At 47.1% G+C, this 18407-nt stretch overlaps 1 pseudogene; it reads left to right on the forward strand.

Moving 5' to 3' along the window:
* Positions 1-1235: 1235 nt before the first annotated feature.
* LOC137560930 (14 kDa phosphohistidine phosphatase-like) lies at positions 1236-15071 on the forward strand (annotated as a pseudogene).
* The last annotated feature ends 3336 nt before the right edge of the window (positions 15072-18407 follow it).

An 18407-nucleotide genomic window follows, 5' to 3' on the forward strand; every position in this document is an offset into this window, starting at 1 on the left:
ACTTTTTGCCTTTGTCCACAGTTTTGTCCCCTGTTTTATTGCCTGATGAAGCGGGCTTGGTCCTGCGAAACATGTTGCATCTATTGGGGTACTAATAAAGTGTTTATTTATGTCAGACAAGTAGTCTACCGTAGTCTGCTTTCGGAGGTAAGTCCACCACTGCCTCCCCAGCATATTTTAAAACTTTTAATTATTGTTTTTATTCTGCTGGCGCCTCTGTTCATCAAAGTCATTATAGTGTCCACCCTTGGTGGAAGGGGGACCCACCCCTACCTTTCTTCTATCTACAGAGAGCGACTTCTTAACCCTGAGTGAGGACAGGTCTAATCTCCTCACCTGCATTCACAGTGGTTGCCTCAGCGGTAACCCTTGTTTGTGAGTATAACCTTCTCACATTACATTATTCACTATTGTCCTGAGCATACTACACCATATTGGGCTCTCGGTGTCTTTTTCTTATCTGATCTGCATGCTTGTTCAGGGTTTATGGCTAAAAGTATTTGAGATAGAGGATCAGCAGGACAGCCAGGCAATGTGCATTGTTTAAAAGTAAATAAATTTAGTAGCCTTCATAGCACTCTCAATGCAGGTGTCTTTTAAAGAATACCAGTTCCCTGGCAGTCCGGCTGGTCTATTTGGCTGCAGTAGTGTCTGAATCACACCAGAAACAAGCATGCAGCTAATTTTGTCAGATCTGACAATAATGTCAGAAACATCTGATCTGCTCCATGCTTGTTCAGGGGCTAAACTTTTTAGAGGCAGAGGATCAGCAGGACAGCCAGGCAATGTGCATTGTTTAAAAGGAAATAAATTTAGTAGCCTTCATACCATTCTCAATTCAGGTGTCCTTTAAACAATACCAGTCCAGTTGCCGGGCAGCCCTGCTGATCTATTTGGCTGCAGTAGTGTCTGAATCACACCAGAAACAAGCATGCTGCTAATCTTGTCAGATCTGACAATAATGTCAGAAACACCTGATCTGCTGCATGCTTGTTCAGGGGCTATGGCTGAAAGTATTAGAGGCAGGATAGCCAGGCAATTGGTATTGCTTAAGTATATGAATATGGCAGCCTCCATATCCCTCTCACTTCAGTTGTCCTTTTAACGTTGATCCTGCCAATGTTTTGCTGTGTGACTGTCCCTTTAATACACACAGCTTCCTAATAAAGTCAGAGGAGGAGGCTGGCTGGTGTATATATAACCTCCTCTCCCTGCTCTCTGCTCCTCCCCCTCCTCCTCCTCCGCTGTCATGGCTGCGCTAGACTCAGTGGTGGAGGTGCAGATAGACCCAGAGGGGGTGTACAAGTATATCCTGGTCAGGGTGAGCTCCGGCACGGGGGAGTCAGAGCCCTACAGGGACATCGTGCGGGGGACAAAGAGTGCGGAGTACCACAGTAAGTGAGGAGGCAGGCAGGCAGCGCACCCCCCTGCATGTCACTCTGCTGCATGTCAGACACCAGCTTCTGGCTTCTTTAACTACACGTGTGATTCTGATTCCAAGTTGCAATTCTGATTTTCACTGGATGCTAGCAACACACAAAGAAAAACACAGCATGCACAACTTTTTTATACACACCTTTCAGGCCCAGTGCACACCAAAATCTCTAGCAGATCCGCAAAACGCTAGAGGTTTTTGAAGCAGATTTCAGAGCGATTCTAGGCATGTTAAGGGCCCGTTCACACCTGAGCGGGAAGAACCGCTACACATTGTAGCGAGTGGCCATGTTCTTACTGCGGCGGTTGCGGTTAGCGATAACCGCGCTGCATGCAGCGGTTTGCCGGCGACGAGTGTTCTGCGATTTGCGATCGTGATTAGCGTGCATAGCACGCTAATCGCTATTGCTCCAAAACCACCGCAGTGTCCAGTGATTTTTCCGTGCTAATCGCGGGAAAATCACTCCCGCAGAACGCCGGCGGTAATCGCCGGCGTTCTGCGATTGTAAGTGTGAATGGGCCCTTAGAGAGGTTTTCTAAACATGCCTAGCGTTTTTGGAGCGCTTTTGTGTAGCAGATTACAAATATTGTTACAGTAGAGCTGTTACTGAACAGCTTCTGTAACAAAAACGCCTGCAAAACCGCTCTGATCTGATCTAGCGTTTTCCAGAGCGGTTTGAGTTTTTCCTATACTTTACATTGAGGCAGAAATGCATCTGCAAACCGCAAATGTGCAGCAGGAGGCACGTTTGCAGTTTGCTAAAAACCTCAAACCGCCGGTGTGCACCATCCCATTGAAATACATTAGCCAAGCGTTTTCACAGGCGGAAGCGGTTTGCGAAACGCTTCAAAAACCGCTCGGTGTGCACTGGGCCTTAAGGTACACTTACACCTAACGATTTTCCCGCCGATATACAGCAGATTCAATCACTGTGATTGCGCAACGATTTCACAGCAGATTCAAACGCTGACAGAACGATCGTTTTCCGTTTGAAATCAATCGTTCCCGTCAATATGTCCGTGCGGAAGATTTTGCTGGATCGCCAGCGGGTCGGGAGTGCGTCGATAGCGGCGTTCGAATGCCCCATGACCGACGCAATACAGCGGAGATCCATTACCTGCTCAGCTGGCGTGACTCCCCCTGTCTCCACTGTCTTCTCCGCGCTGGGCTCTGAGTCCGGCTGGCTTTACTGAACTTCCTGTCCCGGCAGCACCACAGATTGTGATCGGTTTCATGCTGAAATTGATTCACAATCTGTTTGCAGTAAAGGCAGCAGGGGCGTAGGAATAGGCCCTGCAGCCCCTGCGCCCGCGGGGGGGCCCGGCCCCCCCCCCTGGGGCCCGCTCGGGGCCGTTTTGTGGGTGCTGGAGGGGTGGCAGCATGAGGGGAAAGCCTTGCCCACAGTCGGCGGGGAGAGGGGTAGTTCCCCCCCCCCCCCTCTCCCTCACCTCGGGGCTCTCCCCTCTGCGCTCCCCTCCAGCTCGTAAGTGTCTGTGGGGCTGTGGTGGGCAGCGAGCGGCGGGCAGATACATACCTGCTTCCGTGCGTTCCATCGGAGACTTCTCCCTCTAGCGGCTGACGTCACTTCCGCTCAGAAAATCTGCAGGGGGGCCCGGTGGGGCCTAGTTACGCCCCTGAAAGGCAGCCATACGATACCTCTCTGATCAGATTCGATCAGAGAGGGATCTATCTGTTGGTCGATGTGATGGCAAATCGACCAGAGTATGGCCACCTTTACACTACATGCAGTTCTGATTTTGATGTGATTAAAAAAAGTCCTGCATGCTGTGTTTTTGTTTGTTTTTTTTTCAGTGTATTTTTCTTCTTGTGTTACTAGCTTCCAATTAAAATCACAAATTGGCATTGCTATTTCAGTGTAAAAGAAGCCTTCATTGCATAAAAAATCATAATTGCATGTAAAATCGCATTGGAATCACATGTAGTAGTATGCTGCCCATACATTGTACAATAAAAACTTTAGATTTTTCCTGTTTATTCGACCAAAACAATCAAATTGAAAGGAAACTCTTTTTTTTTTTATTTTTATTTTTTTTTTGTATAAAAATCCGATCTAACATGTTGAAAAAATCTTAATATTCGATCTAACAGAATAATCAAACTAAATTATGTAATAAAAAAAAAAAAAATTATGAAAATATTGTACCGTGTATGGGCACCATAAGGGCTTGTTCACGCTAAGGGTTTTTTGCCTTTTTTTTTTTTTCTTTTTTTTTTCTTCCAGCGCAGGCGATTTTCAAAATTGCTCACAAAACGCTTGTGCAATGAATCTCTATGAGAAGGTTCATATCAGCACGTTGTATCTGCTTTGCGGTGCCTGGACCATTTTTGGGGCGATTTTGCTATAATGGAAGGTATAGGAAGTGCACTAAACGCTCACAAAACCGCTTTATGCGGCAATTGCGTTCGCCGTTTTTAGAATAAATACATTGTATTTATTATTTTCTGGAGTTCACTTCCTGACTTGCATCAGGGAGTGAATGACAAAACCGCTCTAGAAAAGCGCTTAAAAAAAGAGGTTTTACCAAAAACGTGGAGCGCCGGGAGCGGGGGGGGGGGAAGCGCACAAACACACAAAACTCTTGCGTTTTAGGTGTGAATGAGGCCTAAAAGAGCCCTCAGTCCCAACTTTTCATGCAACTTTCCACTTACCTGACAATGAGGCAATCATGCCCTGAAACCGCTGGTTATTAACTACTGCAAGACTGCTCCACGCCGATTGGTGTAAGGTCCTTGGGGTGGAGTTTGCAGGAGATCGCGCGCCAATGCGCCTTCAGTCTCCCAGCGGCAAGCGCCGCTGGGAGATTGGTAGATGGCGGAACTGCCGTCTAATTAACCTGTACAGCGCTGCGATCTAAGGCAGCGCTGTACTGGGCCACACAGACAGCCGATCACGCTGATTGGCTGACGGGGGTGTAAAACAAAATAAAAAATAAATAGTAACATTTATAAAAAAAAATTAACAAATATTTGTAAAATAGGGGGGGCGATCAGACACTACCAACAGAGAGCTGTTGGTGGGCAGAAAAGGGAGGGGGAGGGGGAGATCGCTTGTGTGCTGAGTTAGACGGCCCTGCAGCAAGGCCTTAAAGCTGCAGTGGCCTATTTGTTATAAAATGGCCTGGTCTTTAGGGGGGTTTAACACTGCGGTCCTGAAGTGGTTAAAGGGTGCCTGAAGGGAGAGGGATGTGGAAGCTGCTATGTTTATTTCTTTTTAAACAATGCCAGTTGCCTGGCAGTCGTGCTGCTTATCCTCTGCAGGCCGGTTTCCACTGTGTCCTGCGGTCAGGGCCTGAGGCAAACTTGTGAGGATGCACCCCCACCCCCATTTGGAACGATTGCACAGCACCCGACAATTTACTCTGCTTCATTTAATGTTCTCACATGACATGCTGCAGCTCAATACAATAGCTCACTGGCTGGCTGCTAGTCTGTGACAAACACACTGCTCACCCTCAGCCACTGCATTCCTCCTCAGGAAGGTACACACAGTACAAACATGCTGCCCCTGAAATGAGAGATCTGGCCCTGCCTGTGGGCCTTGATGCGAGTAAACCTCTGAATCGCTTAGAGAAACTGCAGCATGCCATCCAAAATCACACCTCAGTGCAACTCAGATGGCGAGCCATTACCCGCCTATGGCAGCATTATCTCGCCTGCGGGGATACACAGCAGATTCACCATGGGTTCAACCACAGTTTAAAACGGCCCTGATAGGTTTAGCCAAAACCCTGAACTAGCAAGCAGACCAAATGTTTCTGACTGAATTAGCTGTGTGATTCAGACACTACTGAAGCCAAATAGACCAGCAGGGGCTGCCAGTCAACTGGTGTCGTTTAAAAGGAAATAAATATGGCAGCCTCCATATACTTCAATTTGTTCTCGAGCTTTTAGATCCTAAAAACGACAACAACAAAAAAACCACACACACCAGAGAGATCTGCAGCAGCCCCTGCATATAAGTCACTCAGGCACGGGATTAGCGCTCTGAGCTGCGGATTTCCAACCTGAGATTACGCTAAGGAAGTTAAATTGAACCTTAAGTCCTCTTTCACAGTGGGACATTAAAGTTGCACGTTCTAAAAAAATAACGCAGACTAAAGCACAGCAATACAAAGTCTGTGCGACATTCACAGTGCACACGTTGCGTTGTGTGTAACGTGTAGCAATATTTAGTAAAAACGAATCACTGATTGATTGGATTTGTTTTCACTCAGCAAATACATACCTAATCTTGTGCAGCAGCCGGCGGTAGAGGCTTCCTCTTCTTCCGCTGTGACTACACAGCGCGTCGTGACTAGTCACATGACGCGTCATGTAGTCACATGACGCGGAGGAACACAGAAGCTTCTACCGCCGGCTGCTACGGAAGATTTGGTATGTATAAACCCGCCCGGCTGCCGCACCCTCCCCTCACCCTCCCGTCACTAGATTCACGTCGGCCCATGCCTCCATCCCCCGTGGAACGGTCCGTTTCCCATTGCCCCAATGCTACAGTATTTTTGTCCGGATCCGTTCCGCTAGGCAGAACGGTCCAGAAAATTAGGGCCTGCCGCATTTTTCAGATCCGGGGACCGGAACGTATCCATACCAACGGACGCATGTCAATGGATCCATAGGTTAACATTGGATCCATTCACATCCGTTCCGTTTGTACAGTATACGTTCCGGGAAAAAACGCAAAAAATGTGAACCGGGCCTAATGGAGCAGAACTGGCTCTGCAGACTAGTGTTGTCCGGATCATGAACGATTCGGATCTTTGATCCGAATCTATTTTATGAGTCGATCATCCGAATCATCAAAATGAACGATTCGGATCGCAAAAGGGGCGGGGCCAGAAGCGACACGCCCCCTCTCAGCGGGCAGCGGGCTCCTGGAAGCAGAGCTGAGATGGATCGCTCTGTTGGATGCGAGGCAGCCTTGCAGGGACAGCAGGTAGATGAGAGAGAGGGGACATGGGTGCCACTGCCAGATATGTGTAGAGCACACATACTGGCTGCAATGTGCTGCCCATTATAGGCTGGCTGTTCTGTAGTGCTGCACAGTGATCACATTGGAAGCTTTTGGCTCAGCACAGCTCAGTAACTTTGCAGGCACTGTGATTGCACTGCACTCGGCACTAAACAGCTGCACTTATCTTCTGGGAATGCTTTCCTTCACTGTGCGACGTTTGCAGTCAAAGTATACAGATGAGCATATAGGTGAAATACATGTAAAGCATATGATTGCAGCATGTGGGTATTGTGTGCAAACATTTCTGCTCTCTGCTCGTCCCTCCTCCCATCTCTGTCCACTCCCTGCCCTCTGTCCATCTTCTCCCCTTCTCTCTGTGTGTCCACCCCCCTCCCCTTCTCCTGTCCACAGCAGGGAAAGACCTGTCCTGCTAGTCATTTCACCCCGAATGCTTCTGTAGTAAAATGATCCGAGATTCGGATCAAAGATCCGGATCTTTTCAATGATCCGATTCGAATCATCCGGATCATTGAAAAGATCCGAACTTCCCATCTCTACTGCAGACTCCTCCAGCATCACTACAGTGCAAAGCACTTGGGGAGGGGTAGAGAGGTAGGGGGCGGGGCTCTGCAGACTTCTCCAGCATCACTACATTACACAGCACTTGGGGAGGGGTAGAGAGGTAGGGGGCGGGGCTCTGCAGACTCCTCCAGCATCACTACAGTACACAGCACTTGGGGAGGGGTAGAGAGGCTGGGGGCGGGGCTCTGCAGACTCCTCCAGCATCACTACAGTACACAGCACTCAGGGACGGGTGGAGAGGCTGGGGGCGGGGCTCTGCAGACTCCTCCAACATCACTACAGTACACAGCACTTGGGGATGGGGAGGAGAGGCTGGGGGCGGGGCTCTGCAGACTCCTCCAGCATCACTACATTACACAGCACTTAGGGAGGGGTAGAGAGGTAGGGGGCGGGGCTCTGCAGACTTCTCCAGCATCACTACAGTACACAGCACTTGGGAAGGGGTAGAGAGGCTGGGGGTGGGGCTCTGCAGACTCCTCCAGCATCACTACAGTACACAGCACTTGGGGAGGGGTAGAGAGGTAGGGGGCTGGGCGCTGTACACAAGAGCCTGCTGCACACTGAATAAGGGTCTGTCTAAAAAATCTTTGTCTGCAAATCTTTGTAAGATTTGTTATCAGTGGCTGAGCAGATGCCGTCAATAGAACAATCTCTCTAAACATGCCTAGAATCGCTCTGAAAAACTGCTTCAAAAACCGCTAGCGTTTGTAGATCTGCTACCGTTTTTTGTTGTGCACTGGCCCTTGTCTGTTTCAAACAAATAGAAATACATGGAAGGTTGAAGCTGAAGCCCATCTTCATTTGAGATGCTAATATTTCATTCTTGCATGCAAATTGTATGTGGGTTTGAAGTTGCGTAAGTCCAAAATGTGCACTTGACCCAGTACCAAGCGTGCATGCCATTCTGGCTTGCTTGCAAATTGTATGCTTGTTTAAATGACAACTAAAGTGAGGGTTATATGCCGTGTTCACATTATATCCATTTTTGTAAAATTTAAGCCCGGAATCGCCCTGAAAGCGCTTGTGCAATGATTCTCTATGGGAGAGTTCATATCAGAGCGGTCCGTTTGCAATCCGCTTAGAAAAGCGGTGCTTGGGCCATTTTTGAGGCGATTTGCCTCAATGGAAGGTATAGGAAAAAGGCAAAACGCTCCCAAAATCGCTTTGGCAAGCGATTGCGTGAGCGTATTTTTTTTTGTAATTTTTTTTCTTTAAATACATTGCATTTATTTTTTTCCTGATCAAAAGACAGAAGCAGTCTGCAAAAGCGCTTATAAAAACGCCCACAAAAACTAGCCAACACGCAGAAAATCGCTGTAAAAACGCTTTAAAAAAAGCAGAAAAAAAAGCCCACCGCGGACGGACACACGAGTCGAACGCAATGTGAACAAGGCTCTATAGAGGCTGCCATATTTATTTCCTTTTAAGCAATACCAGTTGCCTGGCAGCCCTGCTGATCCTCTGCCTCTAAGGGCTCTTTCACATTAGGGCAGATTTTCTGCGTTTCAACGCAAAGGATAAAGTTTGCGTTACCCAAGGTGAAATGAAAGTCCATAGACTTTCATTTTAGCTTTCACATATAACGCAGCCTTTTTGTGCGTTGCGTTACACTGCACCCAGGCGCAGTTTTTTGGCCAACGCTAGCTTTATGCGTTACAATGTTAGTCAATGTAAAACGCGTTTTTAATCCGTTAACGCAGGCAATCAGTCCCAGAATGCAACAGAGGAACAATGTAGAAAGTTGAAAACTAAAAGAAAAAAAAATTACCTGCGTTTTCCTATGTGCTGTAACGCATTGAAAACGGATTAAAAACGCACACTCACTGCAGTGCAACGTATATCAAAACGCATTAAAACGCATACAACAAAACGTATGCTTTGAGCGTTCTCCAACGCAAGCTCTGATGTGAAAGAGCCCTAAGGGCCCGTTTCCACTAGTGCGGTGCGAATCGCTGGGATTCCACCGCTGACAAAATCACATGCGGATGCGATTCCGCATGCGATTTTTGCCGCGATTTCGCATAGGCAGGCTATCAGCGATTTTAACCATGTCACTGCCTGGCTCAATGTACATTAGTTTTAGTGCGATTTCCGAAATCGCGGCAAAAAAATGCATGTGCGTTTTCCCCTATTAAATACATTGCCTGCGAATCGCCTGCATTCCACACGCAGGCGAATTCTGCAGGCCCTACCGTGCAGAAAAATCCTGCACAGAAAAACGCACCAAAAAACTGACAAGTGGAAACAGTCTCATCCACTTGTATTAGTTATGCGAATCCGCATGCAGACAACGCATGCGGATTCGCTCTAGTGGAAACGGGCCCTCATACTTTTAGCCATAGCCCCTGAACAAGCATGCAGCATATCAGGTGTTTCTAAAGCTGGGCCTACACGGCTTGTTTTTTATTATCAATCGAGCCGCTGATGGCTTGATTGATAATATCCGACGTGTCCGATCACCGGATCGATACCGCGCTCAATACCCGCGGGCGGACAATGCAAAAAACGAAGCGCTGATAAGGAAGTGCCCGCAGGGACGAATGGGAATCGATCCATGCACCCGCGCGGACGAGCGTGGACGAGCCGCTGGCTCGATACCGGCGCATTATCGAGCCGTGTATGCCCGGCTTGACATTATTGTCGGATCTGACAAGATTAGCTGCATGCTCGTTTCTGGTGTGATTCAGACACTACTGCAGCCAAATAGATCAGCATGGGTGCCAGGCAACATCTATCATTATAACAGTGCTTGGCATCCTATAATGCATGGCCAGCGGCCTGCCACACTGACATCGCTTCTCTCTCTCCCACAGATCACATTTTCGAGAAGGTGAACCCGGAGATGCAGGCGCTGGGACTGCAGTGCAAAGTGCTGGGAGGGGGAAGATCGAGCACAACAGCGCTGAGAAGAAGATCCGGGTGTACGGGGAATCCACGGTGCGTCTCACTTACTTCTGATGTGCAGAAGGTAGAGGGGGAGGGGCTTGCAAGGGGGAGGGGCAACAAAGCCTCCAAACCCAGGTGAGTTGCCAGGAGGCACCATAAAAAAATGAGATGAGCTGCCCAGTAATGAGAGGCACATGTTTATGGTGCTATCCAATTGTCCCAGGTAATGGACAGCCATCAGATGAGTTTGAAGCCTGAATTGGCATTCGGTTTCCACTTACTTTAAATTGACCCATTCACACATTAGATGCTGCTTAAAGGAACACTATTGCAAAAAACTGTACAATTTAAAATGCGTGTAAACTTCTACAAATAGGAATTCTGTTTCTTCCAGAGTAAAATGAGCCATACATTACTTCTCTCCTATGTTGCTGTCCCTTACAGTAGGCAGTAGAAGTCTGACATTACTGACAAATTTTGGACTAGCCCATTTTCTCATGGGGGGGGGGGGGGGGGGGGGGGTTCTCAGGGTTTTCTTTATTTTTAAAAGCACTTAATGAATGGCGGTTGCTCCATCCAACTGCCAAACAAGTGTACAGTGAGCAGAGGGGCTGGCCAGCATCTTTGTATAAATCTTTTTCAGGGAATGTCTTATATAAGAACAAAGGCCATGCTGAGAATCCTCCATGAAGAGATGGACTAGCCCAAAACCTGGTAATGTCAGATCTCTACTACCTACTGTAAGGCCTAGTGCACACCAGAGCGGTTCTGCTGCGGTTTGCGATCGCACACCAGAGCACACCAGAGCGGGAGGCGTTTTGCAGAAACGCATACTCCCGGGTTGCTGCAGATTTTGGATTGCGGATGCGTTTCTGCCTCCAATGTAAAGTATAGGAAAAACGCAAACCGCTCTGATAAACGCTAGATCAGAGCGGTTTGCCAGGCGTTTTTGTTACAGAAGCTGTTCAGTAACAGCTTTACTGTAACAATACATGAAATCTACTATACCAAAAACGCTTCACAAAACCGCAAAACGCTACAGAAAAAGAAGAAACAGCGTTTCAAAATCTGCTAGCATTTTGCGGATCTGCTAGCGGTTTTTGGTGTGCTCCAGGCCTTAGTGACAGCAACATAGGAGAAAAGTAATGTGTGGCTCATTTTACTCTAGGAGAAATGTACTTCTTATTTGTTCCTCTTTAAAAAAACAAACAAACAAAAAAACCAGTTGCCAACTGTCTCCAAGATTTGGCTTATTTTCAAGTCACTGGAAATTTTAATGAAAAGTCTGGAATTCAGTTTCCTCCTCTGTAGCAGATCTGTACCCCCTTCCCTGAGTACAGGAGTTTTCTTAAGACCAGTTACCCAGGTGCCATTGGATCGTCATTGCGACAATGCAGTGATTTCCTCTAATAAGTGCCCACTTATGATGCAGTGGTACCTACGTTACCAGTTATCACAGCCATCCAGTATTTGCTTTCGAACTGCTCCCTGAGGCCTTGTTCACATTATAAATGGCCAGCGCTATCGCAAGCACTTACCGTATTTCGCTCCGGAATATAAGACGCACCTAGGTTAGAGGGCAAAAACCAGGGGGAAAAATATAAACTAAACCTGGCGCGTCCATATTTCAGGAGCATCTTGTACATGACCTCCCCCAAATGGTGCCCTCCTGTGTCCCCATGTCTCCCCCAAATGGTGCCCTCCTGTGTCCCCATGTCTCCCCCAGGTGTCAGTGCTGTACCCCCATGTGTCCTGCTTTCTCCCCATGTGTCCTTTCATGTCCATGTGTCCTCTTGTCCCCCTCTAAGTGTCCCCCTGTCACCCCCAGGTGTCCTGCTTTCTCCCCATGTGTCCTTCTGTCATGTCCATGTGTCCCCTTGTCTCCCCCAAGTGTCCCCCTCTCAGCCCTATGTGTCCTCCTCCTCCAAGTGCCTCCTCTACTCTGTCCCGCTGTGAGTCCCCCCCCCCCCCCCCCCGCTTGTCTGTACCCCCTCCTGTGTCGCCAGGTCCCCCCCCCCCCCTGGGAGAAGCGGCAGCAGCAGAAGCTTACCTCCTCCATCTTGCCCGCGGCGATTGAAGACATCCGGCTTCTGTGGGCGGCTTCCTCTAGTGCCAGCTTCTAATGACGCGTCATCAATTACGTGTCATTAGAAGCCGGCACTAGAGGAGGCTGCCTACAGGAGCCGGATGTCTTCAATCGTCGTGGGCAAGATGGAGGAGGTAAGTTGCTGCTGCTTCTTACATGGGGGGGGGGACCCGGCAGCACAGGCGGGGGTACAGACAAGCAGGGGCAAGGGGGAACGCAGCCACAGAGGAACAAAGGCAAGGCAGGGAATCCCCGATGACGGCGGTTCGTATCGGCGGACATCCGTAAGTCGGGGATTCCCTGCCTTTGCCGTATAAGACGCAGGGACTTTTTCTCCCCATTTTTTGGGGAGAAAAACTGCGTCTTATACGGCGAAAGGTACGGTAACGCTTTTCCAAGCTCTTTCTGAGCAAATTTGGGCTTAGAAAAGCACTTTTCTAAGCGATTTTGTGCAGCAATGATTTTTTCACTTCCTGACATCGGTTTTTAAAATCAACCAGTGCTTAAAAAAGAAAAAAAAAAAAAAAAAAAAGCGAAAACGCGCTGTGTGAACAAGCCCTTACAGAGATTTCTATAGGTTATTTTAATTACGGTATACCATTTACTGTATGTACTAAACTTTAAGTCTAGAAATTGAGGTATGGGGGTCGACTTGTACTCGAGTCGGACGTACATTTCTGACTTCTAGCCAAGGGGATGGGAGACGCACCTCTCTTTGAACCTTTGCAGAGTGAGTTGCAGGGGCCAGCATACTTTATAACCCCCCTCCCACCACCACCTTTGTGTGAATGTACTATTAGTGACATTCCCATTTGCTCTCATTGATAAACGAAATGCCAAGAGAACCCAGGTCTCGGAGTCCTGGACACAGCAATTGACATTAATGTTGCTGGGTAGACTTATACTTAAGTCAATAAAATAATCCATCCTTTGAGGGTCACACTGACACGGAGGCATGTCAGGAGGCAGAGAACATGCCTCTGTGTCCAATCTGCCCCCCTCTGCACCATCTTGGGTTCTCACTTCAGCCTTTAGGGCTCTTACACATTAGCCAACGCGTGCGGGAGCCGTTCTCCTGCACGCGTTGATGGCCTGCAGCGTGTCGGCGGTGCGATGCAATCAGCGGCGGTAGCTATTAACTTGACGGGAAAACGCCCGGCTCCTGGCGGTTCAATGCACCTGGGTGCGTTGAACCGCAACGCACCGAAACGCAGCGTCGGGTGTGAAAGGTAAAATGAAAGTCTATGCACTTTCATTTTACTTTGGTTAATGCAAAATATCAACTTTGCGTTGAAACGCAGGGAAAGGGCTCTGGTGTGAATGAGCCCTAAGTGTTATTTCACCTTATGCATCTGAGCAATTTTCACCCCCCATTCATTCGCCAATAACTTTATCACTACTAATCACACTTAATTGGTCTATATCTTGTTTTTTTTCTGGCACCAATTAGGCTTTCTTTGGGTGGTACAGTTTGCTAAGAACTATTTTATTCTAAATGTATTTTAATGGGAATATTAAGAAAAAAATGGGAAAAATGTGTTAGTTTTCTGCCATTATAGCTTTAAAATAATACATGCTACCACAATTAAAACCCACGTATTTTATTTGACCATTTGTACCGGATATTATGTCCCTATCACAATGTATGGCGCCGATATTTTATTTGGAAATAAAGGTAATTTTTTTCAGTTTTACGTCATCACTATTTACAAGGTTAAAATCTAAAAAAATATTAGCAATATAACCTCTTGACATGCATATTAAAAAAAGTTCAGACCCTTAGGTAACTGTGTGTGTTTTTTTTTTTTTTTTTTAATTAAACATTTTATTTGACTATTTTTGGGTGTGTGGGAGATAAACAGTTAATTTTAAATGTATATTCATAAAAAAAAAATGAATGTAGATGTAGTTTTACTATTTGGCCACAGGAAGAGAAGAGAGGATGTGTAACAGAACGATTGTGGCTTCTCCATAGAAGCCAGCAATCATGCTAATAGGGACTTAGATCAATGAATGGTAACTGCGTTCGTTGATCTCCGGGCTAATGGGCGGTCCATGTACTCCGGCAGTTGCGGCCCCGCAAACCCCCGTGGCTCAGCTTTTTCATGGACTTAGCACCTACGTCTAACATGCATATTTGGACGTGATTAAAGGGAACCTGTACTTGGTAAAATTATTTAAAATAAACACATGACGTAGCTGCAAAAGAATATTACATACTTACCTCACCGCCAGTTCCTCTCAGAAGCTCTCCATTTTCTTCTTACAGTGATCCCTTCCAGTTCTGACAAGATTTTGTCAGAACTGAAATATACCAGTTGCTGTCAGTTATACTGTATATCAGCTGCTGTCAGTTACAACTGAATGTGCAAGGTAATGTCCATGTTTCCCTATGGCTCAAGTGGGTGATATTGCAGTTTAACAGTGTGCTGGCCAGGAAGCTGTTATGGGGTAATGGCCATTTTCAAAATGGCGGACAGAGAATTCCATTGATCACAGTGGACAAATGGGATGCAGGAGAGGAGATAGAGATTGAGGAGCAGACTACATGGGAGGTAAGTATGACCTGTGTATGGTTATTTTGACTTTTTATTCTCAGTTCAGGTTCTCTTTAAAGAGAAGATGAAAATTGTCTCCAAGGAGAAAACGCAGGATAAAAAGTGAATTTCATAAGGGCCTTTGTTTCTCATGCATCAGCCCTCCTTACAGTTAAGATGAAAAATAAGTAAGCTTTGTGAATCCACCTCATTGTGCTGTACCCACAATAGATACTGCAGCGTGTTTGGAATTCTCACATGTGGGCGGGGCAGCTCATTATGGAAACATGTGCTGCCTTTCATGTAACAGGCGTGTTGTGTTCCTGTTTTTAGGGTTACGGTAAAGCGGATCACTCCATCACAGTGGAAAAGCTCAGAAGAGCCTATCCGGGGTATATTGTGGAGTGTTGAGGACTGAAGAGGACCTGTCACCTGTGTCTCCGGCCTCACCAGTGACACGTGCCAATCAGCAGGACTGTACCAGAACTCTATATTGCATAAGAAATAACAACTGGATGAAGATGTGTACAACATACCTAACGTATTGCCAAATAAAAGAACCTTTGTCTGTAACTTGTTGTTTATTTATTCAGTCCTTTTTAGCTTGAATGTTTAAAAAAAAAAAAAAAAAAAAACTAACAGTTGGGCTTCTGCTGTTAGTTTTTGTGCTGCAGTGCTTGCCTGGAGCCTGTTTGCTGTCCCCCCCCCCCCCCCCCACACACACACACACACTCCCCCTGTCGCTACACGCAGTGTCCAAGATCTTTTTCCATCCAGCCGGTTCCTGAGCGATGACAGTAGACACACTGGCTTCATTAGGTTGTACTGAAACCTCCTCTGGGTAGTAACGCCAACTAATGCACTGATGTAGGCCGGGCCTAAGGCCCCTTCCGCACCATTGCAGCATAACTGACAATATAATTGCATTGAAATGCGATGCAGTTATATCAGTCTTACTGGGTCCATTACAATGCCTGAGCAGGACCAATCACTAGCCCCCTCCCCGCAGGAATGTGCTCCATGGTTTCGCCGATAGTCATCCCTCTGTTCCCCTCCATAGCAACAGAATGCTTCACTAGCCTGAAGGCCAGTGATGTGTCTGTACAGCATTGGCCCCTGAATGGTCACCTGAGGGATTGTTTCCAGATCGACCGACAGATGACAATTATCGTATGTGTGTACTCGTCTTAAGATCCTTTAGGCCTCTTTTCCACGGACAGGAGAGCTGTGTACTCAGCAAGCAGTTACCACCAGGCAGCAGCAAGCAGTTGTGAGTTTGAGAAGCATTTCACTGCCTATCAACTGCCTGTGGAAAAGAGGAACTGTCGTGAAAATCTTAAAATTTAAAACACAAAAATAAGAAGTACGTTTCTTCCTGAGTAAAATGAGCTATAAATTGCTTTTCTATGTTGCTGTCATTTAGAGTAAGTAGTAGAAATCTGACATTACTGACAGGTTTTGGGTTAGTCCATCTCTCCATAGGGGATTCTCAGCATGGCCTTTATTCTTTATAAAGCCACTCCCTGAAAAAGATTTATACAAAGATGCTGGTCAGCCGTACACTTTTTTGGCAGTTGGACGGAGCAACTACCATTCACTAAGTGCATTTTGAAAATAAAGAAATCCCTGTAAACCCCCCCCCCCCAATGAGGAGATGAACAAGTCCAAAACCTGGCGGTTCTGTCAGATTTCTACTACCTACTGCAAGTGACAGCAACATAGGAGAAAAGTAATTTATGGCTCATTTTACTCTGGAAGAAATGTACTTCTTACTTTTCTATGTTTACATATATTTTAAATTTTAAGATTTTCGTGACAGAGGTTCTTTAAAGCATTTTTACATGTGCAGAAAACCATGCGTTTTCTGCACTGTGCGTTTTGCATTTTTTTGCTGCATTTTTCTATGCGTTTCACATGTGCAGTTTTTATGTGTCTTTGGAGCATTTTGCATTTACTTTTTATTATTTGCAATAATCAAGTAAAATAATGTAGCATATTAAAAAAAAAAAGCATCAAAAATGAATGTAAGATGCATTCCCCTGTGAGATACATTATGTGTGTTTTAAATGCGTTTTTGAAAATTATGCAGCAGGTTGTGCGATTTTAAAGATCCACCATGCAAAATGCACATATGTGTTTACATGTGGCTGATAGACTTCCAACAACCAGCGTTTCTGTCTAGTGTGTTCCGAGCCTAAGGGCCCATTTACACTTAATCAGTTGCTGTGCGTTGGAATGCGTTAGTACGCGTTTTTCCATAGCAGTGCATTGGGAAGAAGATTTCAGTTAAAGGGACTCCGAGCTCTACTTAAAAAGTAAAATAGTACTCACCGGGGGCTTTCTTTAGTCCAGCGCTGGTCGGGAGGTCCCACGACGGCGTCCTGGCTCCTCTCCTAGGCCCCGCTCCGGGAATGGCTGGACGGCGGCAGCCCGGGCGACACTCGGCTGACGTCACACGCCGGCCAGCGTGGCAGTACGGCGCATGCGCGCTTTAAACGCACATGCGCAGTACTGCCACGCCGGCTGGCGTGATGACGCGAGGCGGCCGGCGTGTGACGTCAGCCGCGTCATACGCGGGAGAAGGAGCCCGACTCAGCCGAGTGTCGCCCGGGCTGCCGCCGTCCAGCCATTCCGGAGCGGGGCCTAGGAGAGGAGCAAGGACGCCGTCGTGGGACCTCCCGACCAGCGCTGGACTAAAGAAAGCCCCCGGTGAGTACTATTTTACTTTTTAAGTAGAGCTCGGAGTCCCTTTAAGTGTGAAAGGTGCCATAGGAACACGTGCATTACTTTGAAAATCTGTTTTCTTTCAGTTATAACTGAGAGCAACTGGTTAAGTGTAAACGGGCCCTTAACGTTCTGCATTGTCGCTAAGATTGCGGTGGGCTGATTGCATATGAATGCATGTGCTTTTCATTGGAAACATACACAGCCAGGCACGGCAATATGATGCAGTAAAATGCATGTCCGGAATCTGCATGTACAATAACTGGGACCCCCTCCAGGCAGAGCAGTTAATAGCAGCGCGACCGAAAATCTATGCACGCTAAATAGCAGGCATCAGGGCTGCCCTGCTATGGTAACTGTGGCTACCAATAGCAGGTGCAAAGCATCCGCTCTTAGTCGCCGCAGTTCCCAACCATCTTTTGTCGTGGGGGGTATAAGTTGCCCGGGAGGAGGGTTATTAGTTGCCCACCAGGGGAGTGTTCGGTATTAGAGCAGGGAAAGGTTAGGTCATAGCGCAATATCTGTAAATATTGCCGATATTTCAGTATATCAATTAGGTTGTAGAGTATCGGTGTAATTTACCGACATTCTACTTCCACTATAAAATGCTCTCTAACAAGTTTTTTTTTTTTATTATTATTGTTACACCGGCACCTACCATATTTTATTGGAATATAAGATGTTCCTGACCAGAAGATGCACCCAGGTTTAGAGGACAAAACCAGGGGAAAAAAATATACACTAAACCTGTTGCATCCATGATGAAGGGGCAGCTTGTGGATTATGCTCCCTTGTACCTCTTCTATGTCCCTCTGTCCCCTATGTGTCCTCCTATGTCCCTTTGTGTCCCCATGTGTCCTCCTCTATGCACCTTTGTTTCCCCGTGTCCTCAGTTTGTCTCCGTGTCCTCCTGTGTCCGCCTCTGTCCTCCTCTACGCTCCTTTGTGTCCCCCTGTATCCTCCGTCTGTCCCCCTGTGTCCTCCTCTGTCTTTGTGTCTGCCTCTGTCCTCCTTGTGACCTCCTCTATGCCTCTTTGCATCCCCGTGTCCTCCACTGCGCGGCCACAGTATGGGGAGTCCCTGACATTGCGGCAGGTTGGAGGTTCGTATTGGCAGCGTTCACAAGTCAGGAACTCCCGGCATTTGGACTATAAGACGCAGTGACTTTTTTCCCCACTTTTGGGA

The sequence above is a fragment of the Hyperolius riggenbachi genome, chromosome 1, assembly GCF_040937935.1.
Source record: "Hyperolius riggenbachi isolate aHypRig1 chromosome 1, aHypRig1.pri, whole genome shotgun sequence".
Classification (NCBI taxonomy): Eukaryota; Metazoa; Chordata; class Amphibia; order Anura; family Hyperoliidae; genus Hyperolius; species Hyperolius riggenbachi.